The sequence below is a fragment of the Rhineura floridana genome, chromosome 9 (genome assembly GCF_030035675.1).
Source record: "Rhineura floridana isolate rRhiFlo1 chromosome 9, rRhiFlo1.hap2, whole genome shotgun sequence".
Classification (NCBI taxonomy): domain Eukaryota; kingdom Metazoa; phylum Chordata; class Lepidosauria; order Squamata; family Rhineuridae; genus Rhineura; species Rhineura floridana.
The window spans coordinates 22,633,612-22,657,912 of record NC_084488.1 but is presented as its reverse complement, the minus strand read 5'-3'; positions in this window follow the sequence as shown (position 1 = coordinate 22,657,912).

Genomic DNA, 24,301 nt, shown 5'->3' with positions numbered 1-24,301 from the left:
AGGAGAGAAAGAGAAGGCAAAAACTGTGGCACGCAGGTCAAGATTTTTTCAAAAAAAAGAAAACTATCCAAAGCGTCTCAAACTCGCGTCATGTGATGCCTGAGATCCGAAAGGGCAGAAAAAGTTTGCGGAACCTGTTTCCCTGCTCTAGATTTTGAAGAAGCTGCAGAAACCTGAGTGCAGCTCAGGAGAGAAAAAGCAGGGAAAAAGTGTGACCCGCGGGGTCAGGATTTTTTCAAAAAAATGAAAAGTATCCAAAGCGTCTCAAACTCACGTCATATGATGCCCGAGATCCGAAAGGGCTGAAAAAGTTTGCGGAACCTGTTTCCCTGCTCTAGATTCTGAACAAGCTACAGAAACCTGAGTGCAGCTCAGTAGAGAAAAAGCAGGAAAAAAGTGTGACCCGCGGGTCAGGATTTTTTCAAAAAAATGAAAAGTATCCAAAGCGTCTCAAACTCATATCATATGATGCCCGAGATCCGAAAGGGCAGAAAAAGTTTGAGAAACCTGTTTCCCTGCTCTAGATTCTGAACAAGCTACAGAAACCTGAGTGCAGCTCAGTAGAGAAAAAAAAGGCAAAAACTGTGACCCGCGGGTCAGGATTTTTTCAAAAAAATGAAAACTATCCAAAGAGTCTCAAACTCGCGTCATATGATGCCCGAGATCCGAAAGGGCAGAAAAAGTTTGCGGAACCTGTTTCTCTGCTCTAGATTCTGAACAAGCTACAGAAACCTGAGTGCAGCTCAGTAGAGAAAAAGCAGGAAAAAAGTGTGACCCGCGGGTCAGGATTTTTTCAAAAAAATGAAAAGTATCCAAAGCGTCTCAAACTCACGTCATATGATCCCCGAGATCCGAAAGGGCAGAAAAAGTTTGCGGAACCTGTTTCTCTGCTCTAGATTCTGAACAAGCTACAGAAACCTGAGTGCAGCTCAGGAGAGAAAAAGCAGGCAAAAAGTGTGACCGGCGGGTCAGAATTTTTTCAAAAAAATGAAAAGTATCCAAAGCGTCTCAAACTCGCGTCATATGATGCCCGAGATCTGAAAGGGCAGAAAAAGTTTGCGGAACCTGTTTCTCTGCTCTAGATTCTGAACAAGCTACAGAAACCTGAGTGCATCTCAGGAGAGAAAAAGCAGGCAAAAAGTGTGACCCGCGGGTCAGGATTTTTTCAAAAAAATGAAAAGTATCCAAAGCGTCTCAAACTCACGTCATATGATGCCCGAGATCCGAAAGGGCTGAAAAAGTTTGCGGAACCTGTTTCCCTGCTCTAGATTCTGAACAAGCTACAGAAACCTGAGTGCAGCTCAGTAGAGAAAAAGCAGGAAAAAAGTGTGACCCGCGGGTCAGGATTTTTTCAAAAAAATGAAAAGCATCCAAAGCGTCTCAAACTCACGTCATATGATGCCCGAGATCCGAAAGGGCAGAAAAAATTTGCGGAACCTGTTTCCCTGCTCTAGATTCTGAACAAGCTGCAGAAACCTGAGTGCAGCTCAGGAGAGAAAAAGCAGGCAAAAAGTGTGACCCGCGGGTCAGGATTTTTTCAAAAAAATGAAAAGTATCCAAAGCGTCTCAAACTCACGTCATATGATGCCCGAGATCCGAAAGGGCAGAAAAAGTTTGCGGAACCTGTTTCCCTGCTCTAGATTCTGAACAAGCTGCAGAAACCTGAGTGCAGCTCAGGAGAGAAAGAGAAGGCAAAAACTGTGACACGCAGGTCAAGATTTTTTCAAAAAAAAGAAAAGTATCCAAAGCGTCTCAAACTCGCGTCATATGATGCCCGAGATCCGAAAGGGCAGAAAAAGTTTGCGGAACCTGTTTCCCTGCTCTAGATTCTGAACAAGCTACAGAAACCTGAGTGCAGCTCAGTAGAAAAAGCAGGAAAAAAGTGTGACCCGCGGGTCAGGATTTTTTCAAAAAAATGAAAATTAACCAAAGCGTCTCAAACTCACGTCATATGATGCCCGAGATCCGAAAGGGCTGAAAAAGTTTGCGGAACCTGTTTCCCTGCTCTAGATTCTGAACAAGCTACAGAAACCTGAGTGCAGCTCAGTAGAGAAAAAGCAGGAAAAAAGTGTGACCCGCGGGTCAGGATTTTTTCAAAAAAATGAAAAGTATCCAAAGCGTCTCAAACTCACGTCATATGATGCCCGAGATCCGAAAGGGCAGAAAAAGTTTGCGGAACCTGTTTCCCTGCTCTAGATTTTGAACAAGCTGCAGAAACCTGAGTGCACCTCCGGAGAGAAAAAAAAGGCAAAAACTGTGACCCGCGGGTCAGGATTTTTTCAAAAAAATGAAAAGTATCCAAAGCGTCTCAAACTCACATCATATGATGTCCGAGATCCGAAAGGGCAGAAAAAGTTTGAGGAACCTGTTTCCCTGCTCTAGATTCTGAACAAGCTACAGAAACCTGAGTGCACCTCAGGAGAGAAAAAGCAGGAAAAAAGTGTGACCTGCGGGTCAGAATTTTTTCAAAAAAATGAAAAGTATCCAAAGCGTCTCAAACTCGCATCATATGATGCCCGAGATCTGAAAGGGCAGAAAAAGTTTGCGGAACCTGTTTCTCTGCTCTAGATTCTGAACAAGCTACAGAAACCTGAGTGCATCTCAGGAGAGAAAAAGCAGGCAAAAAGTGTGACCCGCGGGTCAGGATTTTTTCAAAAAAATGAAAAGTATCCAAAGCGTCTCAAACTCACGTCATATGATGCCCGAGATCCGAAAGGGCTGAAAAAGTTTGCGGAACCTGTTTCCCTGCTCTAGATTTTGAACAAGCTGCAGAAACCTGAGTGCAGCTCAGGAGAGAAAAAGCAGGGAAAAAGTGTGACCCGCGGGTCAGGATTTTTTCAAAAAAATGAAAAGTATCCAAAGCGTCTCAAACTCACGTCATATGATGCCCGAGATCCAAAAGGGCTGAAAAAGTTTGCGGAACCTGTTTCCCTGCTGTAGATTTTGAACAAGCTGCAGAAACCTGAGTGCAGCTCAGGAGAGAAAAAGCAGGCAAAAAGTGTGACCCGCGGGTCAGGATTTTTTCAAAAAAATGAAAAGTATCCAAAGCGTCTCAAACTCACGTCATATGATGCCCGAGATCCGAAAGGGCAGAAAAAGTTTGCGGAACCTGTTTCCCTGCTCTAGATTCTGAACAAGCTGCAGAAACCTGAGTGCAGCTCAGGAGAGAAAGAGAAGGCAAAAACTGTGGCACGCAGGTCAAGATTTTTTCAAAAAAAAGAAAACTATCCAAAGCGTCTCAAACTCGCGTCATGTGATGCCCGAGATCCGAAAGGGCAGAAAAAGTTTGCGGAACCTGTTTCCCTGCTCTAGATTTTGAACAAGCTGCAGAAACCTGAGTGCACCTCCGGTGGAAAAAAAAAGGCAAAAACTGTGACCCGCGGGTCAGGATTTTTTCAAAAAAATGAAAAGTATCCAAAGCGTCTCAAACTCACGTCATATGATGCCCGAGATCCGAAAGGGCAGAAAAAGTTTGCGGAACCTGTTTCCCTGCTCTAGATTCTGAACAAGCTACAGAAACCTGAGTGCAGCTCAGTAGAGAAAAAGCAGGCAAAAAGTGTGACCAGCGGGTCAGGATTTTTTCAAAAAAATGAAAAGTATCCAAAGCGTCTCAAACTCACGTCATATGATGCCCGAGATCCGAAAGGGCAGAAAAAGTTTGCGGAACCTGTTTCTCTGCTCTAGATTCTGAACAAGCTACAGAAACCTGAGTGCAGCTCAGGAGAGAAAAAGTAGGAAAAAAGTGTGACCCGCGGGTCAGGATTTTTTCAAAAAAATGGAAAGTATCCAAAGCGTCTCAAACTCACGTCATATGATGCCCGAGATCCGAAAGGGCTGAAAAAGTTTGCGGAACCTGTTTCCCTGCTCTAGATTCTGAACAAGCTACAGAAACCTGAGTGCAGCTCAGAAGAGAAAAAGAAGGAAAAAAGTGTGACCCGCGGGTCAGGATTTTTTCAAAAAAATGAAAAGTATCCAAAGCGTCTCAAACTCACGTCATATGATGCCCGAGATCCGAAAGGGCAGAAAAAGTTTGCGGAACCTGTTTCCCTGCTCTAGATTTTGAACAAGCTGCAGAAACCTGAGTGCACCTCCGGAGAGAAAAAAAAGGCAAAAACTGTGACCCGCGGGTCAGGATTTTTTCAAAAAAATGAGAAGTATCCAAAGCGTCTCAAACTCACGTCATATGATGCCCGAGATCCGAAAGGGCAGAAAAAGTTTGCGGAACCTGTTTCCCTGCTCTAGATTCTGAACAAGCTACAGAAACCTGAGTGCAGCTCAGTAGAGAAAAAGCAGGAAAAAAGTGTGACCCGCGGGTCAGGATTTTTTCAAAAAAATGAAAAGTATCCAAAGCGTCTCAAACTCATATCATATGATGCCCGAGATCCGAAAGGGCAGAAAAAGTTTGAGAAACCTGTTTCCCTGCTCTAGATTCTGAACAAGCTACAGAAACCTGAGTGCAGCTAAGTAGAGAAAAAAAAGGCAAAAACTGTGACCCGCGGGTCAGGATTTTTTCAAAAAAATGAAAACTATCCAAAGCGTCTCAAACTCGCGTCATATGATGCCCGAGATCCGAAAGGGCAGAAAAAGTTTGCGGAACCTGTTTCTCTGCTCTAGATTCTGAACAAGCTACAGAAACCTGAGTGCAGCTCAGTAGAGAAAAAGCAGGAAAAAAGTGTGACCCGCGGGTCAGGATTTTTTCAAAAAAATGAAAAGTATCCAAAGCGTCTCAAACTCACGTCATATGATGCCCGAGATCCGAAAGGGCAGAAAAAGTTTGCGGAACCTGTTTCTCTGCTCTAGATTCTGAACAAGCTACAGAAACCTGAGTGCAGCTCAGTAGAGAAAAAGCAGGAAAAAAGTGTGACCCGCGGGTCAGGATTTTTTCAAAAAAATGAAAAGTATCCAAAGCGTCTCAAACTCACGTCATATGATGCCCGAGATCCGAAAGGGCAGAAAAAGTTTGCGGAACCTGTTTCCCTGCTCTAGATTCTGAACAAGCTGCAGAAACCTGAGTGCAGCTCAGGAGAGAAAGAGAAGGCAAAAACTGTGACACGCAGGTCAAGATTTTTTCAAAAAAAAGAAAACTATCCAAAGCGTCTCAAACTCGCGTCATGTGATGCCCGAGATCCGAAAGGGCAGAAAAAGTTTGCGGAACCTGTTTCCCTGCTCTAGATTTTGAACAAGCTGCAGAAACCTGAGTGCACCTCCGGTGGAAAAAAAAAGGCAAAAACTGTGACCCGCGGGTCAGGATTTTTTCAAAAAAATGAAAAGTATCCAAAGCGTCTCAAACTCACGTCATATGATGCCCGAGATCCGAAAGGGCAGAAAAAGTTTGCGGAACCTGTTTCCCTGCTCTAGATTCTGAACAAGCTACAGAAACCTGAGTGCAGCTCAGTAGAGAAAAAGCAGGCAAAAAGTGTGACCAGCGGGTCAGGATTTTTTCAAAAAAATGAAAAGTATCCAAAGCGTCTCAAACTCACGTCATATGATGCCCGAGATCCGAAAGGGCAGAAAAAGTTTGCGGAACCTGTTTCCCTGCTCTAGATTTTGAACAAGCTGCAGAAACCTGAGTGCACCTCCGGAGAGAAAAAAAAGGCAAAAACTGTGACCCGCGGGTCAGGATTTTTTCAAAAAAATGAGAAGTATCCAAAGCGTCTCAAACTCACGTCATATGATGCCCGAGATCCGAAAGGGCAGAAAAAGTTTGCGGAACCTGTTTCCCTGCTCTAGATTCTGAACAAGCTACAGAAACCTGAGTGCAGCTCAGTAGAGAAAAAGCAGGAAAAAAGTGTGACCCGCGGGTCAGGATTTTTTCAAAAAAATGAAAAGTATCCAAAGCGTCTCAAACTCATATCATATGATGCCCGAGATCCGAAAGGGCAGAAAAAGTTTGAGAAACCTGTTTCCCTGCTCTAGATTCTGAACAAGCTACAGAAACCTGAGTGCAGCTCAGTAGAGAAAAAGCAGGAAAAAAGTGTGACCCGCGGGTCAGGATTTTTTCAAAAAAATGAAAAGTATCCAAAGCGTCTCAAACTCACGTCATATGATGCCCGAGATCCGAAAGGGCAGAAAAAGTTTGCGGAACCTGTTTCCCTGCTCTAGATTCTGAACAAGCTACAGAAACCTGAGTGCAGCTCAGTAGAGAAAAAGCAGGAAAAAAGTGTGACCCGCGGGTCAGGATTTTTTCAAAAAAATGAAAAGTATCCAAAGCGTCTCAAACTCACGTCATATGATGCCCGAGATCCGAAAGGGCAGAAAAAGTTTGCGGAACCTGTTTCTCTGCTCTAGATTCTGAACAAGCTACAGAAACCTGAGTGCAGCTCAGTAGAGAAAAAGCAGGAAAAAAGTGTGACCCGCGGGTCAGGATTTTTTCAAAAAAATGAAAAGTATCCAAAGCGTCTCAAACTCACGTCATATGATGCCCGAGATCCGAAAGGGCAGAAAAAGTTTGCGGAACCTGTTTCCCTGCTCTAGATTCTGAACAAGCTGCAGAAACCTGAGTGCAGCTCAGGAGAGAAAGAGAAGGCAAAAACTGTGGCACGCAGGTCAAGATTTTTTCAAAAAAAAGAAAACTATCCAAAGCGTCTCAAACTCGCGTCATGTGATGCCCGAGATCCGAAAGGGCAGAAAAAGTTTGCGGAACCTGTTTCCCTGCTCTAGATTTTGAACAAGCTGCAGAAACCTGAGTGCACCTCCGGTGGAAAAAAAAAGGCAAAAACTGTGACCCGCGGGTCAGGATTTTTTCAAAAAAATGAAAAGTATCCAAAGCGTCTCAAACTCACGTCATATGATGCCCGAGATCCGAAAGGGCAGAAAAAGTTTGCGGAACCTGTTTCCCTGCTCTAGATTCTGAACAAGCTACAGAAACCTGAGTGCAGCTCAGTAGAGAAAAAGCAGGCAAAAAGTGTGACCAGCGGGTCAGGATTTTTTCAAAAAAATGAAAAGTATCCAAAGCGTCTCAAACTCACGTCATATGATGCCCGAGATCCGAAAGGGCAGAAAAAGTTTGCGGAACCTGTTTCTCTGCTCTAGATTCTGAACAAGCTACAGAAACCTGAGTGCAGCTCAGGAGAGAAAAAGTAGGAAAAAAGTGTGACCCGCGGGTCAGGATTTTTTCAAAAAAATGGAAAGTATCCAAAGCGTCTCAAACTCACGTCATATGATGCCCGAGATCCGAAAGGGCAGAAAAAGTTTGCGGAACCTGTTTCCCTGCTCTAGATTTTGAACAAGCTGCAGAAACCTGAGTGCACCTCCGGAGAGAAAAAAAAGGCAAAAACTGTGACCCGCGGGTCAGGATTTTTTCAAAAAAATGAGAAGTATCCAAAGCGTCTCAAACTCACGTCATATGATGCCCGAGATCCGAAAGGGCAGAAAAAGTTTGCGGAACCTGTTTCCCTGCTCTAGATTCTGAACAAGCTACAGAAACCTGAGTGCAGCTCAGTAGAGAAAAAGCAGGAAAAAAGTGTGACCCGCGGGTCAGGATTTTTTCAAAAAAATGAAAAGTATCCAAAGCGTCTCAAACTCATATCATATGATGCCCGAGATCCGAAAGGGCAGAAAAAGTTTGAGAAACCTGTTTCCCTGCTCTAGATTCTGAACAAGCTACAGAAACCTGAGTGCAGCTAAGTAGAGAAAAAAAAGGCAAAAACTGTGACCCGCGGGTCAGGATTTTTTCAAAAAAATGAAAACTATCCAAAGCGTCTCAAACTCGCGTCATATGATGCCCGAGATCCGAAAGGGCAGAAAAAGTTTGCGGAACCTGTTTCTCTGCTCTAGATTCTGAACAAGCTACAGAAACCTGAGTGCAGCTCAGTAGAGAAAAAGCAGGAAAAAAGTGTGACCCGCGGGTCAGGATTTTTTCAAAAAAATGAAAAGTATCCAAAGCGTCTCAAACTCACGTCATATGATGCCCGAGATCCGAAAGGGCAGAAAAAGTTTGCGGAACCTGTTTCTCTGCTCTAGATTCTGAACAAGCTACAGAAACCTGAGTGCAGCTCAGTAGAGAAAAAGCAGGAAAAAAGTGTGACCCGCGGGTCAGGATTTTTTCAAAAAAATGAAAAGTATCCAAAGCGTCTCAAACTTGCGTCATATGATGCCCGAGATCTGAAAGGGCAGATAAAGTTTGCGGAACCTGTTTCTCTGCTCTAGATTCTGAACAAGCTACAGAAACCTGAGTGCATCTCAGGAGAGAAAAAGCAGGCAAAAAGTGTGACCCGCGGGTCAGGATTTTTTCAAAAAAATGAAAAGTATCCAAAGCGTCTCAAACTCACGTCATATGATGCCCGAGATCCGAAAGGGCAGAAAAAGTTTGCGGAACCTGTTTCCCTGCTCTAGATTCTGAACAAGCTGCAGAAACCTGAGTGCAGCTCAGGAGAGAAAGAGAAGGCAAAAACTGTGGCACGCAGGTCAAGATTTTTTCAAAAAAAAGAAAACTATCCAAAGCGTCTCAAACTCGCGTCATGTGATGCCCGAGATCCGAAAGGGCAGAAAAAGTTTGCGGAACCTGTTTCCCTGCTCTAGATTTTGAACAAGCTGCAGAAACCTGAGTGCACCTCCGGTGGAAAAAAAAAGGCAAAAACTGTGACCCGCGGGTCAGGATTTTTTCAAAAAAATGAAAAGTATCCAAAGCGTCTCAAACTCACGTCATATGATGCCCGAGATCCGAAAGGGCAGAAAAAGTTTGCGGAACCTGTTGCTCTGCTCTAGATTCTGAACAAGCTACAGAAACCTGAGTGCAGCTCAGGAGAGAAAAAGTAGGAAAAAAGTGTGACCCGCGGGTCAGGATTTTTTCAAAAAAATGGAAAGTATCCAAAGCGTCTCAAACTCACGTCATATGATGCCCGAGATCCGAAAGGGCAGAAAAAGTTTGCGGAACCTGTTTCCCTGCTCTAGATTTTGAACAAGCTGCAGAAACCTGAGTGCACCTCCGGAGAGAAAAAAAAGGCAAAAACTGTGACCCGCGGGTCAGGATTTTTTCAAAAAAATGAGAAGTATCCAAAGCGTCTCAAACTCACGTCATATGATGCCCGAGATCCGAAAGGGCAGAAAAAGTTTGCGGAACCTGTTTCCCTGCTCTAGATTCTGAACAAGCTACAGAAACCTGAGTGCAGCTCAGTAGAGAAAAAGCAGGAAAAAAGTGTGACCCGCGGGTCAGGATTTTTTCAAAAAAATGAAAAGTATCCAAAGCGTCTCAAACTCATATCATATGATGCCCGAGATCCGAAAGGGCAGAAAAAGTTTGAGAAACCTGTTTCCCTGCTCTAGATTCTGAACAAGCTACAGAAACCTGAGTGCAGCTCAGTAGAGAAAAAGCAGGAAAAAAGTGTGACCCGCGGGTCAGGATTTTTTCAAAAAAATGAAAAGTATCCAAAGCGTCTCAAACTCACGTCATATGATGCCCGAGATCCGAAAGGGCAGAAAAAGTTTGCGGAACCTGTTTCCCTGCTCTAGATTCTGAACAAGCTACAGAAACCTGAGTGCAGCTCAGTAGAGAAAAAGCAGGAAAAAAGTGTGACCCGCGGGTCAGGATTTTTTCAAAAAAATGAAAAGTATCCAAAGCGTCTCAAACTCACGTCATATGATGCCCGAGATCCGAAAGGGCAGAAAAAGTTTGCGGAACCTGTTTCTCTGCTCTAGATTCTGAACAAGCTACAGAAACCTGAGTGCAGCTCAGTAGAGAAAAAGCAGGAAAAAAGTGTGACCCGCGGGTCAGGATTTTTTCAAAAAAATGAAAAGTATCCAAAGCGTCTCAAACTCACGTCATATGATGCCCGAGATCCGAAAGGGCAGAAAAAGTTTGCGGAACCTGTTTCCCTGCTCTAGATTCTGAACAAGCTGCAGAAACCTGAGTGCAGCTCAGGAGAGAAAGAGAAGGCAAAAACTGTGGCACGCAGGTCAAGATTTTTTCAAAAAAAAGAAAACTATCCAAAGCGTCTCAAACTCGCGTCATGTGATGCCCGAGATCCGAAAGGGCAGAAAAAGTTTGCGGAACCTGTTTCCCTGCTCTAGATTTTGAACAAGCTGCAGAAACCTGAGTGCACCTCCGGTGGAAAAAAAAAGGCAAAAACTGTGACCCGCGGGTCAGGATTTTTTCAAAAAAATGAAAAGTATCCAAAGCGTCTCAAACTCACGTCATATGATGCCCGAGATCCGAAAGGGCAGAAAAAGTTTGCGGAACCTGTTTCCCTGCTCTAGATTCTGAACAAGCTACAGAAACCTGAGTGCAGCTCAGTAGAGAAAAAGCAGGCAAAAAGTGTGACCAGCGGGTCAGGATTTTTTCAAAAAAATGAAAAGTATCCAAAGCGTCTCAAACTCACGTCATATGATGCCCGAGATCCGAAAGGGCAGAAAAAGTTTGCGGAACCTGTTTCTCTGCTCTAGATTCTGAACAAGCTACAGAAACCTGAGTGCAGCTCAGGAGAGAAAAAGTAGGAAAAAAGTGTGACCCGCGGGTCAGGATTTTTTCAAAAAAATGGAAAGTATCCAAAGCGTCTCAAACTCACGTCATATGATGCCCGAGATCCGAAAGGGCAGAAAAAGTTTGCGGAACCTGTTTCCCTGCTCTAGATTTTGAACAAGCTGCAGAAACCTGAGTGCACCTCCGGAGAGAAAAAAAAGGCAAAAACTGTGACCCGCGGGTCAGGATTTTTTCAAAAAAATGAGAAGTATCCAAAGCGTCTCAAACTCACGTCATATGATGCCCGAGATCCGAAAGGGCAGAAAAAGTTTGCGGAACCTGTTTCCCTGCTCTAGATTCTGAACAAGCTACAGAAACCTGAGTGCAGCTCAGTAGAGAAAAAGCAGGAAAAAAGTGTGACCCGCGGGTCAGGATTTTTTCAAAAAAATGAAAAGTATCCAAAGCGTCTCAAACTCATATCATATGATGCCCGAGATCCGAAAGGGCAGAAAAAGTTTGAGAAACCTGTTTCCCTGCTCTAGATTCTGAACAAGCTACAGAAACCTGAGTGCAGCTAAGTAGAGAAAAAAAAGGCAAAAACTGTGACCCGCGGGTCAGGATTTTTTCAAAAAAATGAAAACTATCCAAAGCGTCTCAAACTCGCGTCATATGATGCCCGAGATCCGAAAGGGCAGAAAAAGTTTGCGGAACCTGTTTCTCTGCTCTAGATTCTGAACAAGCTACAGAAACCTGAGTGCAGCTCAGTAGAGAAAAAGCAGGAAAAAAGTGTGACCCGCGGGTCAGGATTTTTTCAAAAAAATGAAAAGTATCCAAAGCGTCTCAAACTCACGTCATATGATGCCCGAGATCCGAAAGGGCAGAAAAAGTTTGCGGAACCTGTTTCTCTGCTCTAGATTCTGAACAAGCTACAGAAACCTGAGTGCAGCTCAGTAGAGAAAAAGCAGGAAAAAAGTGTGACCCGCGGGTCAGGATTTTTTCAAAAAAATGAAAAGTATCCAAAGCGTCTCAAACTTGCGTCATATGATGCCCGAGATCTGAAAGGGCAGATAAAGTTTGCGGAACCTGTTTCTCTGCTCTAGATTCTGAACAAGCTACAGAAACCTGAGTGCATCTCAGGAGAGAAAAAGCAGGCAAAAAGTGTGACCCGCGGGTCAGGATTTTTTCAAAAAAATGAAAAGTATCCAAAGCGTCTCAAACTCACGTCATATGATGCCCGAGATCCGAAAGGGCAGAAAAAGTTTGCGGAACCTGTTTCCCTGCTCTAGATTCTGAACAAGCTGCAGAAACCTGAGTGCAGCTCAGGAGAGAAAGAGAAGGCAAAAACTGTGGCACGCAGGTCAAGATTTTTTCAAAAAAAAGAAAACTATCCAAAGCGTCTCAAACTCGCGTCATGTGATGCCCGAGATCCGAAAGGGCAGAAAAAGTTTGCGGAACCTGTTTCCCTGCTCTAGATTTTGAACAAGCTGCAGAAACCTGAGTGCACCTCCGGTGGAAAAAAAAAGGCAAAAACTGTGACCCGCGGGTCAGGATTTTTTCAAAAAAATGAAAAGTATCCAAAGCGTCTCAAACTCACGTCATATGATGCCCGAGATCCGAAAGGGCAGAAAAAGTTTGCGGAACCTGTTGCTCTGCTCTAGATTCTGAACAAGCTACAGAAACCTGAGTGCAGCTCAGTAGAGAAAAAGCAGGAAAAAAGTGTGACCCGCGGGTCAGGATTTTTTCAAAAAAATGAAAAGTATCCAAAGCGTCTCAAACTCACGTCATATGATGCCCGAGATCCGAAAGGGCAGAAAAAGTTTGCGGAACCTGTTTCTCTGCTCTAGATTCTGAACAAGCTACAGAAACCTGAGTGCAGCTCAGGAGAGAAAAAGCAGGCAAAAAGTGTGACCGGCGGGTCAGGATTTTTTCAAAAAAATGAAAAGTATCCAAAGCGTCTCAAACTCACGTCATATGATGCCCGAGATCCGAAAGGGCAGAAAAAGGTTGCGGAACCTGTTTCTCTGCTCTAGATTCTGAACAAGCTACAGAAACCTGAGTGCAGCTCAGGAGAGAAAAAGCAGGCAAAAAGTGTGACCGGCGGGTCAGAATTTTTTCAAAAAAATGAAAAGTATCCAAAGCGTCTCAAACTCGCGTCATATGATGCCCGAGATCTGAAAGGGCAGAAAAAGTTTGCGGAACCTGTTTCTCTGCTCTAGATTCTGAACAAGCTACAGAAACCTGAGTGCATCTCAGGAGAGAAAAAGCAGGCAAAAACTGTGACCCGCGGGTCAGGATTTTTTCAAAAAAATGAAAAGTATCCAAAGCGTCTCAAACTCACGTCATATGATGCCCGAGATCCGAAAGGGCTGAAAAAGTTTGCGGAACCTGTTTCCCTGCTCTAGATTCTGAACAAGCTACAGAAACCTGAGTGCAGCTCAGTAGAGAAAAAGCAGGAAAAAAGTGTGACCCGCGGGTCAGGATTTTTTCAAAAAAATGAAAAGCATCCAAAGCGTCTCAAACTCACGTCATATGATGCCCGAGATCCGAAAGGGCAGAAAAAATTTGCGGAACCTGTTTCCCTGCTCTAGATTCTGAACAAGCTGCAGAAACCTGAGTGCAGCTCAAGAGAGAAAAAGCAGGCAAAAAGTGTGACCCGCGGGTCAGGATTTTTTCAAAAAAATGAAAAGTATCCAAAGCGTCTCAAACTCACGTCATATGATGTCCGAGATCCGAAAGGGCAGAAAAAGTTTGAGGAACCTGTTTCCCTGCTCTAGATTCTGAACAAGCTACAGAAACCTGAGTGCACCTCAGGAGAGAAAAAGCAGGAAAAAAGTGTGACCGGCGGGTCAGAATTTTTTCAAAAAAATGAAAAGTATCCAAAGCGTCTCAAACTCACGTCATATGATGCCCGAGATCCGAAAGGGCTGAAAAAGTTTGCGGAACCTGTTTCCCTGCTCTAGATTCTGAACAAGCTACAGAAACCTGAGTGCAGCTCAGTAGAGAAAAAGCAGGAAAAAAGTGTGACCCGCGGGTCAGGATTTTTTCAAAAAAATGAAAAGCATCCAAAGCGTCTCAAACTCACGTCATATGATGCCCGAGATCCGAAAGGGCAGAAAAAATTTGCGGAACCTGTTTCCCTGCTCTAGATTCTGAACAAGCTGCAGAAACCTGAGTGCAGCTCAGGAGAGAAAAAGCAGGCAAAAAGTGTGACCCGCGGGTCAGGATTTTTTCAAAAAAATGAAAAGTATCCAAAGCGTCTCAAACTCACGTCATATGATGTCCGAGATCCGAAAGGGCAGAAAAAGTTTGAGGAACCTGTTTCCCTGCTCTAGATTCTGAACAAGCTACAGAAACCTGAGTGCAGCTCAGGAGAGAAAAAGCAGGCAAAAAGTGTGACCGGCGGGTCAGAATTTTTTCAAAAAAATGAAAAGTATCCAAAGCGTCTCAAACTTGCGTCATATGATGCCCGAGATCTGAAAGGGCAGAAAAAGTTTGCGGAACCTGTTTCTCTGCTCTAGATTCTGAACAAGCTACAGAAACCTGAGTGCATCTCAGGAGAGAAAAAGCAGGCAAAAAGTGTGACCCGCGGGTCAGGATTTTTTCAAAAAAATGAAAAGTATCCAAAGCGTCTCAAACTCACGTCATATGATGCCCGAGATCCGAAAGGGCTGAAAAAGTTTGCGGAACCTGTTTCCCTGCTCTAGATTCTGAACAAGCTACAGAAACCTGAGTGCAGCTCAGTAGAGAAAAAGCAGGAAAAAAGTGTGACCCGCGGGTCAGGATTTTTTCAAAAAAATGAAAAGCATCCAAAGCGTCTCAAACTCACGTCATATGATGCCCGAGATCCGAAAGGGCAGAAAAAATTTGCGGAACCTGTTTCCCTGCTCTAGATTCTGAACAAGCTGCAGAAACCTGAGTGCAGCTCAGGAGAGAAAAAGCAGGCAAAAAGTGTGACCCGCGGGTCAGGATTTTTTCAAAAAAATGAAAAGTATCCAAAGCGTCTCAAACTCACGTCATATGATGCCCGAGATCCGAAAGGGCAGAAAAAGTTTGCGGAACCTGTTTCCCTGCTCTAGATTCTGAACAAGCTGCAGAAACCTGAGTGCAGCTCAGGAGAGAAAGAGAAGGCAAAAACTGTGGCACGCAGGTCAAGATTTTTTCAAAAAAAAGAAAACTATCCAAAGCGTCTCAAACTCGCGTCATGTGATGCCCGAGATCCGAAAGGGCAGAAAAAGTTTGCGGAACCTGTTTCCCTGCTCTAGATTTTGAACAAGCTGCAGAAACCTGAGTGCACCTCCGGTGGAAAAAAAAAGGCAAAAACTGTGACCCGCGGGTCAGGATTTTTTCAAAAAAATGAAAAGTATCCAAAGCGTCTCAAACTCACGTCATATGATGCCCGAGATCCGAAAGGGCAGAAAAAGTTTGCGGAACCTGTTTCCCTGCTCTAGATTCTGAACAAGCTACAGAAACCTGAGTGCAGCTCAGTAGAGAAAAAGCAGGCAAAAAGTGTGACCAGCGGGTCAGGATTTTTTCAAAAAAATGAAAAGTATCCAAAGCGTCTCAAACTCACGTCATATGATGCCCGAGATCCGAAAGGGCAGAAAAAGTTTGCGGAACCTGTTTCTCTGCTCTAGATTCTGAACAAGCTACAGAAACCTGAGTGCAGCTCAGGAGAGAAAAAGTAGGAAAAAAGTGTGACCCGCGGGTCAGGATTTTTTCAAAAAAATGGAAAGTATCCAAAGCGTCTCAAACTCACGTCATATGATGCCCGAGATCCGAAAGGGCTGAAAAAGTTTGCGGAACCTGTTTCCCTGCTCTAGATTCTGAACAAGCTACAGAAACCTGAGTGCAGCTCAGTAGAGAAAAAGAAGGAAAAAAGTGTGACCCGCGGGTCAGGATTTTTTCAAAAAAATGAAAAGTATCCAAAGCGTCTCAAACTTGCGTCATATGATGCCCGAGATCCGAAAGGGCAGAAAAAGTTTGCGGAACCTGTTTCTCTGCTCTAGATTCTGAACAAGCTACAGAAACCTGAGTGCATCTCAGGAGAGAAAAAGCAGGCAAAAAGTGTGATCCGCGGGTCAGGATTTTTTCAAAAAAATGAAAAGTATCCAAAGCGTCTCAAACTCGCGTCATATGATGCCCGAGATCCGAAAGGGCAGAAAAAGTTTGCGGAACCTGTTTCTCTGCTCTAGATTCTGAACAAGCTACAGAAACCTGAGTGCAGCTCAGTAGAGAAAAAGCAGGAAAAAAGTGTGACCCGTGGGTCAGGATTTTTTCAAAAAAATGAAAAGTATCCAAAGCGTCTCAAACTCACGTCATATGATGCCCGAGATCCGAAAGGGCAGAAAAAGTTTGCGGAACCTGTTTCTCTGCTCTAGATTCTGAACAAGCTACAGAAACCTGAGTGCAGCTCAGGAGAGAAAAAGCAGGCAAAAAGTGTGACCGGCGGGTCAGGATTTTTTCAAAAAAATGAAAAGTATCCAAAGCGTCTCAAACTCACGTCATATGATGCCCGAGATCCGAAAGGGCAGAAAAAGTTTGCGGAACCTGTTTCTCTGCTCTAGATTCTGAACAAGCTACAGAAACCTGAGTGCAGCTCAGGAGAGAAAAAGCAGGCAAAAAGTGTGACCGGCGGGTCAGAATTTTTTCAAAAAAATGAAAAGTATCCAAAGCGTCTCAAACTCGCGTCATATGATGCCCGAGATCTGAAAGGGCAGAAAAAGTTTGCGGAACCTGTTTCTCTGCTCTAGATTCTGAACAAGCTACAGAAACCTGAGTGCATCTCAGGAGAGAAAAAGCAGGCAAAAACTGTGACCCGCGGGTCAGGATTTTTTCAAAAAAATGAAAAGTATCCAAAGCGTCTCAAACTCACGTCATATGATGCCCGAGATCCGAAAGGGCTGAAAAAGTTTGCGGAACCTGTTTCCCTGCTCTAGATTCTGAACAAGCTACAGAAACCTGAGTGCAGCTCAGTAGAGAAAAAGCAGGAAAAAAGTGTGACCCGCGGGTCAGGATTTTTTCAAAAAAATGGAAAGTATCCAAAGCGTCTCAAACTCACGTCATATGATGCCCGAGATCCGAAAGGGCTGAAAAAGTTTGCGGAACCTGTTTCCCTGCTCTAGATTCTGAACAAGCTACAGAAACCTGAGTGCAGCTCAGTAGAGAAAAAGCAGGAAAAAAGTGTGACCCGCGGGTCAGGATTTTTTCAAAAAAATGAAAAGCATCCAAAGCGTCTCAAACTCACGTCATATGATGCCCGAGATCCGAAAGGGCAGAAAAAATTTGCGGAACCTGTTTCCCTGCTCTAGATTCTGAACAAGCTGCAGAAACCTGAGTGCAGCTCAGGAGAGAAAAAGCAGGCAAAAAGTGTGACCCGCGGGTCAGGATTTTTTCAAAAAAATGAAAAGTATCCAAAGCGTCTCAAACTCACGTCATATGATGCCCGAGATCCGAAAGGGCAGAAAAAGTTTGCGGAACCTGTTTCCCTGCTCTAGATTCTGAACAAGCTGCAGAAACCTGAGTGCAGCTCAGGAGAGAAAGAGAAGGCAAAAACTGTGGCACGCAGGTCAAGATTTTTTCAAAAAAAAGAAAACTATCCAAAGCGTCTCAAACTCGCGTCATGTGATGCCCGAGATCCGAAAGGGCAGAAAAAGTTTGCGGAACCTGTTTCCCTGCTCTAGATTTTGAACAAGCTGCAGAAACCTGAGTGCACCTCCGGTGGAAAAAAAAAGGCAAAAACTGTGACCCGCGGGTCAGGATTTTTTCAAAAAAATGAAAAGTATCCAAAGCGTCTCAAACTCACGTCATATGATGCCCGAGATCCGAAAGGGCAGAAAAAGTTTGCGGAACCTGTTTCCCTGCTCTAGATTCTGAACAAGCTACAGAAACCTGAGTGCAGCTCAGTAGAGAAAAAGCAGGCAAAAAGTGTGACCAGCGGGTCAGGATTTTTTCAAAAAAATGAAAAGTATCCAAAGCGTCTCAAACTCACGTCATATGATGCCCGAGATCCGAAAGGGCAGAAAAAGTTTGCGGAACCTGTTTCTCTGCTCTAGATTCTGAACAAGCTACAGAAACCTGAGTGCAGCTCAGGAGAGAAAAAGTAGGAAAAAAGTGTGACCCGCGGGTCAGGATTTTTTCAAAAAAATGGAAAGTATCCAAAGCGTCTCAAACTCACGTCATATGATGCCCGAGATCCGAAAGGGCTGAAAAAGTTTGCGGAACCTGTTTCCCTGCTCTAGATTCTGAACAAGCTACAGAAACCTGAGTGCAGCTCAGTAGAGAAAAAGAAGGAAAAAAGTGTGACCCGCGGGTCAGGATTTTTTCAAAAAAATGAAAAGTATCCAAAGCGTCTCAAACTTGCGTCATATGATGCCCGAGATCCGAAAGGGCAGAAAAAGTTTGCGGAACCTGTTTCTCTGCTCTAGATTCTGAACAAGCTACAGAAACCTGAGTGCATCTCAGGAGAGAAAAAGCAGGCAAAAAGTGTGACCCGCGGGTCAGGATTTTTTCAAAAAAATGAAAAGTATCCAAAGCGTCTCAAACTCGCGTCATATGATGCCCGAGATCCGAAAGGGCAGAAAAAGTTTGCGGAACCTGTTTCTCTGCTCTAGATTCTGAACAAGCTACAGAAACCTGAGTGCAGCTCAGTAGAGAAAAAGCAGGAAAAAAGTGTGACCCGTGGGTCAGGATTTTTTCAAAAAAATGAAAAGTATCCAAAGCGTCTCAAACTCACGTCATATGATGCCCGAGATCCGAAAGGGCAGAAAAAGTTTGCGGAACCTGTTTCTCTGCTCTAGATTCTGAACAAGCTACAGAAACCTGAGTGCAGCTCAGGAGAGAAAAAGCAGGCAAAAAGTGTGACCGGCGGGTCAGGATTTTTTCAAAAAAATGAAAAGTATCCAAAGCGTCTCAAACTCACGTCATATGATGCCCGAGATCCGAAAGGGCAGAAAAAGTTTGCGGAACCTGTTTCTCTGCTCTAGATTCTGAACAAGCTACAGAAACCTGAGTGCAGCTCAGGAGAGAAAAAGCAGGCAAAAAGTGTGACCGGCGGGTCAGAATTTTTTCAAAAAAATGAAAAGTATCCAAAGCGTCTCAAACTCGCGTCATATGATGCCCGAGATCTGAAAGGGCAGAAAAAGTTTGCGGAACCTGTTTCTCTGCTCTAGATTCTGAACAAGCTACAGAAACCTGAGTGCATCTCAGGAGAGAAAAAGCAGGCAAAAACTGTGACCCGCGGGTCAGGATTTTTTCAAAAAAATGAAAAGTATCCAAAGCGTCTCAAACTCACGTCATATGATGCCCGAGATCCGAAAGGGCTGAAAAAGTTTGCGGAACCTGTTTCCCTGCTCTAGATTCTGAACAAGCTACAGAAACCTGAGTGCAGCTCAGTAGAGAAAAAGCAGGAAAAAAGTGTGACCCGCGGGTCAGGATTTTTTCAAAAAAATGAAAAGCATCCAAAGCGTCTCAAACTCACGTCATATGATGCCCGAGATCCGAAAGGGCAGAAAAAATTTGCGGAACCTGTTTCCCTGCTCTAGATTCTGAACAAGCTGCAGAAACCTGAGTGCAGCTCAAGAGAGAAAAAGCAGGCAAAAAGTGTGACCCGCGGGTCAGGATTTTTTCAAAAAAATGAAAAGTATCCAAAGCGTCTCAAACTCACGTCATATGATGTCCGAGATCCGAAAGGGCAGAAAAAGTTTGAGGAACCTGTTTCCCTGCTCTAGATTCTGAACAAGCTACAGAAACCTGAGTGCACCTCAGGAGAGAAAAAGCAGGAAAAAAGTGTGACCGGCGGGTCAGAATTTTTTCAAAAAAATGAAAAGTATCCAAAGCGTCTCAAACTCACGTCATATGATGCCCGAGATCCGAAAGGGCTGAAAAAGTTTGCGGAACCTGTTTCCCTGCTCTAGATTCTGAACAAGCTACAGAAACCTGAGTGCAGCTCAGTAGAGAAAAAGCAGGAAAAAAGTGTGACCCGCGGGTCAGGATTTTTTCAAAAAAATGAAAAGCATCCAAAGCGTCTCAAACTCACGTCATATGATGCCCGAGATCCGAAAGGGCAGAAAAAATTTGCGGAACCTGTTTCCCTGCTCTAGATTCTGAACAAGCTGCAGAAACCTGAGTGCAGCTCAGGAGAGAAAAAGCAGGCAAAAAGTGTGACCCGCGGGTCAGGATTTTTTCAAAAAAATGAAAAGTATCCAAAGCGTCTCAAACTCACGTCATATGATGTCCGAGATCCGAAAGGGCAGAAAAAGTTTGAGGAACCTGTTTCCCTGCTCTAGATTCTGAACAAGCTACAGAAACCTGAGTGCAGCTCAGGAGAGAAAAAGCAGGCAAAAAGTGTGACCGGCGGGTCAGAATTTTTTCAAAAAAATGAAAAGTATCCAAAGCGTCTCAAACTTGCGTCATATGATGCCCGAGATCTGAAAGGGCAGAAAAAGTTTGCGGAACCTGTTTCTCTGCTCTAGATTCTGAACAAGCTACAGAAACCTGAGTGCATCTCAGGAGAGAAAAAGCAGGCAAAAAGTGTGACCCGCGGGTCAGGATTTTTTCAAAAAAATGAAAAGTATCCAAAGCGTCTCAAACTCACGTCATATGATGCCCGAGATCCGAAAGGGCTGAAAAAGTTTGCGGAACCTGTTTCCCTGCTCTAGATTCTGAACAAGCTACAGATACCTGAGTGCAGCTCAGTAGAGAAAAAGCAGGAAAAAAGTGTGACCCGCGGGTCAGGATTTTTTCAAAAAAATGAAAAGCATCCAAAGCGTCTCAAACTCACGTCATATGATGCCCGAGATCCGAAAGGGCAGAAAAAATTTGCGGAACCTGTTTCCCTGCTCTAGATTCTGAACAAGCTGCAGAAACCTGAGTGCAGCTCAGGAGAGAAAAAGCAGGCAAAAAGTGTGACCCGCGGGTCAGGATTTTTTCAAAAAAATGAAAAGTATCCAAAGCGTCTCAAACTCACGTCATATGATGCCCGAGATCCGAAAGGGCAGAAAAAGTTTGCGGAACCTGTTTCCCTGCTCTAGATTCTGAACAAGCTGCAGAAACCTGAGTGCAGCTCAGGAGAGAAAGAGAAGGCAAAAACTGTGGCACGCAGGTCAAGATTTTTTCAAAAAAAAGAAAACTATCCAAAGCGTCTCAAACTCGCGTCATGTGATGCCCGAGATCCGAAAGGGCAGAAAAAGTTTGCGGAACCTGTTTCCCTGCTCTAGATTTTGAACAAGCTGCAGAAACCTGAGTGCACCTCCGGTGGAAAAAAAAAGGCAAAAACTGTGACCCGCGGGTCAGGATTTTTTCAAAAAAATGAAAAGTATCCAAAGCGTCTCAAACTCACGTCATATGATGCCCGAGATCCGAAAGGGCAGAAAAAGTTTGCGGAACCTGTTTCCCTGCTCTAGATTCTGAACAAGCTACAGAAACCTGAGTGCAGCTCAGTAGAGAAAAAGCAGGCAAAAAGTGTGACCAGCGGGTCAGGATTTTTTCAAAAAAATGAAAAGTATCCAAAGCGTCTCAAACTCACGTCATATGATGCCCGAGATCCGAAAGGGCAGAAAAAGTTTGCGGAACCTGTTTCTCTGCTCTAGATTCTGAACAAGCTACAGAAACCTGAGTGCAGCTCAGGAGAGAAAAAGTAGGAAAAAAGTGTGACCCGCGGGTCAGGATTTTTTCAAAAAAATGGAAAGTATCCAAAGCGTCTCAAACTCACGTCATATGATGCCCGAGATCCGAAAGGGCTGAAAAAGTTTGCGGAACCTGTTTCCCTGCTCTAGATTCTGAACAAGCTACAGAAACCTGAGTGCAGCTCAGTAGAGAAAAAGAAGGAAAAAAGTGTGACCCGCGGGTCAGGATTTTTTCAAAAAAATGAAAAGTATCCAAAGCGTCTCAAACTCACGTCATATGATGCCCGAGATCCGAAAGGGCAGAAAAAGTTTGCGGAACCTGTTTCCCTGCTCTAGATTTTGAACAAGCTGCAGAAACCTGAGTGCACCTCCGGAGAGAAAAAAAAGGCAAAAACTGTGACCCGCGGGTCAGGATTTTTTCAAAAAAATGAAAACTATCCAAAGCGTCTCAAACTCGCGTCATATGATGCCCGAGATCCGAAAGGGCAGAAAAAGTTTGCGGAACCTGTTTCTCTGCTCTAGATTCTGAACAAGCTACAGAAACCTGAGTGCAGCTCAGTAGAGAAAAAGCAGGAAAAAAGTGTGACCCGCGGGTCAGGATTTTTTCAAAAAAATGAAAAGTATCCAAAGCGTCTCAAACTCACGTCATATGATGCCCGAGATCCGAAAGGGCAGAAAAAGTTTGCGGAACCTGTTTCTCTGCTCTAGATTCTGAACAAGCTACAGAAACCTGAGTGCAGCTCAGGAGAGAAAAAGCAGGCAAAAAGTGTGACCGGCGGGTCAGAATTTTTTCAAAAAAATGAAAAGTATCCAAAGCGTCTCAAATTTGCGTCATATGATGCACGAGATCTGAAAGGGCAGATAAAGTTTGCGGAACCTGTTTCTCTGCTCTAGATTCTGAACAAGCTACAGAAACCTGAGTGCATCTCAGGAGAGAAAAAGCAGGCAAAAAGTGTGACCCGCGGGTCAGGATTTTTTCAAAAAAATGAAAAGTATCCAAAGCGTCTCAAACTCGCGTCATATGATGCCCGAGATCCGAAAGGGCAGAAAAAGTTTGCGGAACCTGTTTCTCTGCTCTAGATTCTGAACAAGCTACAGAAACCTGAGTGCAGCTCAGTAGAGAAAAAGCAGGAAAAAAGTGTGACCTGCGGGTCAGGATTTTTTCAAAAAAATGAAAAGTATCCAAAGCGTCTCAAACTCACGTCATATGATGCCCGAGATCCGAAAGGGCAGAAAAAGTTTGCGGAACCTGTTTCCCTGCTCTAGATTCTGAACAAGCTACAGAAACCTGAGTGCAGCTCAGTAGAGAAAAAGCAGGAAAAAAGTGTGACCCGCGGGTCAGGATTTTTTCAAAAAAATGAAAAGCATCCAAAGCGTCTCAAACTCACGTCATATGATGCCCGAGATCCGAAAGGGCAGAAAAAATTTGCGGAACCTGTTTCCCTGCTCTAGATTCTGAACAAGCTGCAGAAACCTGAGTGCAGCTCAAGTGAGAAAAAGCAGGCAAAAAGTGTGACCCGCGGGTCAGGATTTTTTCAAAAAAATGAAAAGTATCCAAAGCGTCTCAAACTCACGTCATATGATGTCCGAGATCCGAAAGGGCAGAAAAAGTTTGAGGAACCTGTTTCCCTGCTCTAGATTCTGAACAAGCTACAGAAACCTGAGTGCACCTCAGGAGAGAAAAAGCAGGAAAAAAGTGTGACCGGCGGGTCAGAATTTTTTCAAAAAAATGAAAAGTATCCAAAGCGTCTCAAACTCACGTCATATGATGCCCGAGATCCGAAAGGGCTGAAAAAGTTTGCGGAACCTGTTTCCCTGCTCTAGATTCTGAACAAGCTACAGAAACCTGAGTGCAGCTCAGTAGAGAAAAAGCAGGAAAAAAGTGTGACCCGCGGGTCAGGATTTTTTCAAAAAAATGAAAAGCATCCAAAGCGTCTCAAACTCACGTCATATGATGCCCGAGATCCGAAAGGGCAGAAAAAATTTGCGGAACCTGTTTCCCTGCTCTAGATTCTGAACAAGCTGCAGAAACCTGAGTGCAGCTCAGGAGAGAAAAAGCAGGCAAAAAGTGTGACCCGCGGGTCAGGATTTTTTCAAAAAAATGAAAAGTATACAAAGCGTCTCAAACTCACGTCATATGATGTCCGAGATCCGAAAGGGCAGAAAAAGTTTGAGGAACCTGTTTCCCTGCTCTAGATTCTGAACAAGCTACAGAAACCTGAGTGCAGCTCAGGAGAGAAAAAGCAGGCAAAAAGTGTGACCGGCGGGTCAGAATTTTTTCAAAAAAATGAAAAGTATCCAAAGCGTCTCAAACTTGCGTCATATGATGCCCGAGATCTGAAAGGGCAGAAAAAGTTTGCGGAACCTGTTTCTCTGCTCTAGATTCTGAACAAGCTACAGAAACCTGAGTGCATCTCAGGAGAGAAAAAGCAGGCAAAAAGTGTGACCCGCGGGTCAGGATTTTTTCAAAAAAATGAAAAGTATCCAAAGCGTCTCAAACTCACGTCATATGATGCCCGAGATCCGAAAGGGCTGAAAAAGTTTGCGGAACCTGTTTCCCTGCTCTAGATTCTGAACAAGCTACAGAAACCTGAGTGCAGCTCAGTAGAGAAAAAGCAGGAAAAAAGTGTGACCCGCGGGTCAGGATTTTTTCAAAAAAATGAAAAGCATCCAAAGCGTCTCAAACTCACGTCATATGATGCCCGAGATCCGAAAGGGCAGAAAAAATTTGCGGAACCTGTTTCCCTGCTCTAGATTCTGAACAAGCTGCAGAAACCTGAGTGCAGCTCAGGAGAGAAAAAGCAGGCAGAAAGTGTGACCCGCGGGTCAGGATTTTTTCAAAAAAATGAAAAGTATCCAAAGCGTCTCAAACTCACGTCATATGATGCCCGAGATCCGAAAGGGCAGAAAAAGTTTGCGGAACCTGTTTCCCTGCTCTAGATTCTGAACAAGCTACAGAAACCTGAGTGCAGCTCAGTAGAGAAAAAGCAGGAAAAAAGTGTGACCCGCGGGTCAGGATTTTTTCAAAAAAATGAAAAGTATCCAAAGCGTCTCAAACTCACGTCATATGATGCCCGAGATCCGAAAGGGCTGAAAAAGTTTGCGGAACCTGTTTCCCTGCTCTAGATTCTGAACAAGCTACAGAAACCTGAGTGCAGCTCAGTAGAGAAAAAGCAGGAAAAAAGTGTGACCCGCGGGTCAGGATTTTTTCAAAAAAATGAAAAGTATCCAAAGCGTCTCAAACTCATGTCATATGATGCCCGAGATCCGAAAGGGCAGAAAA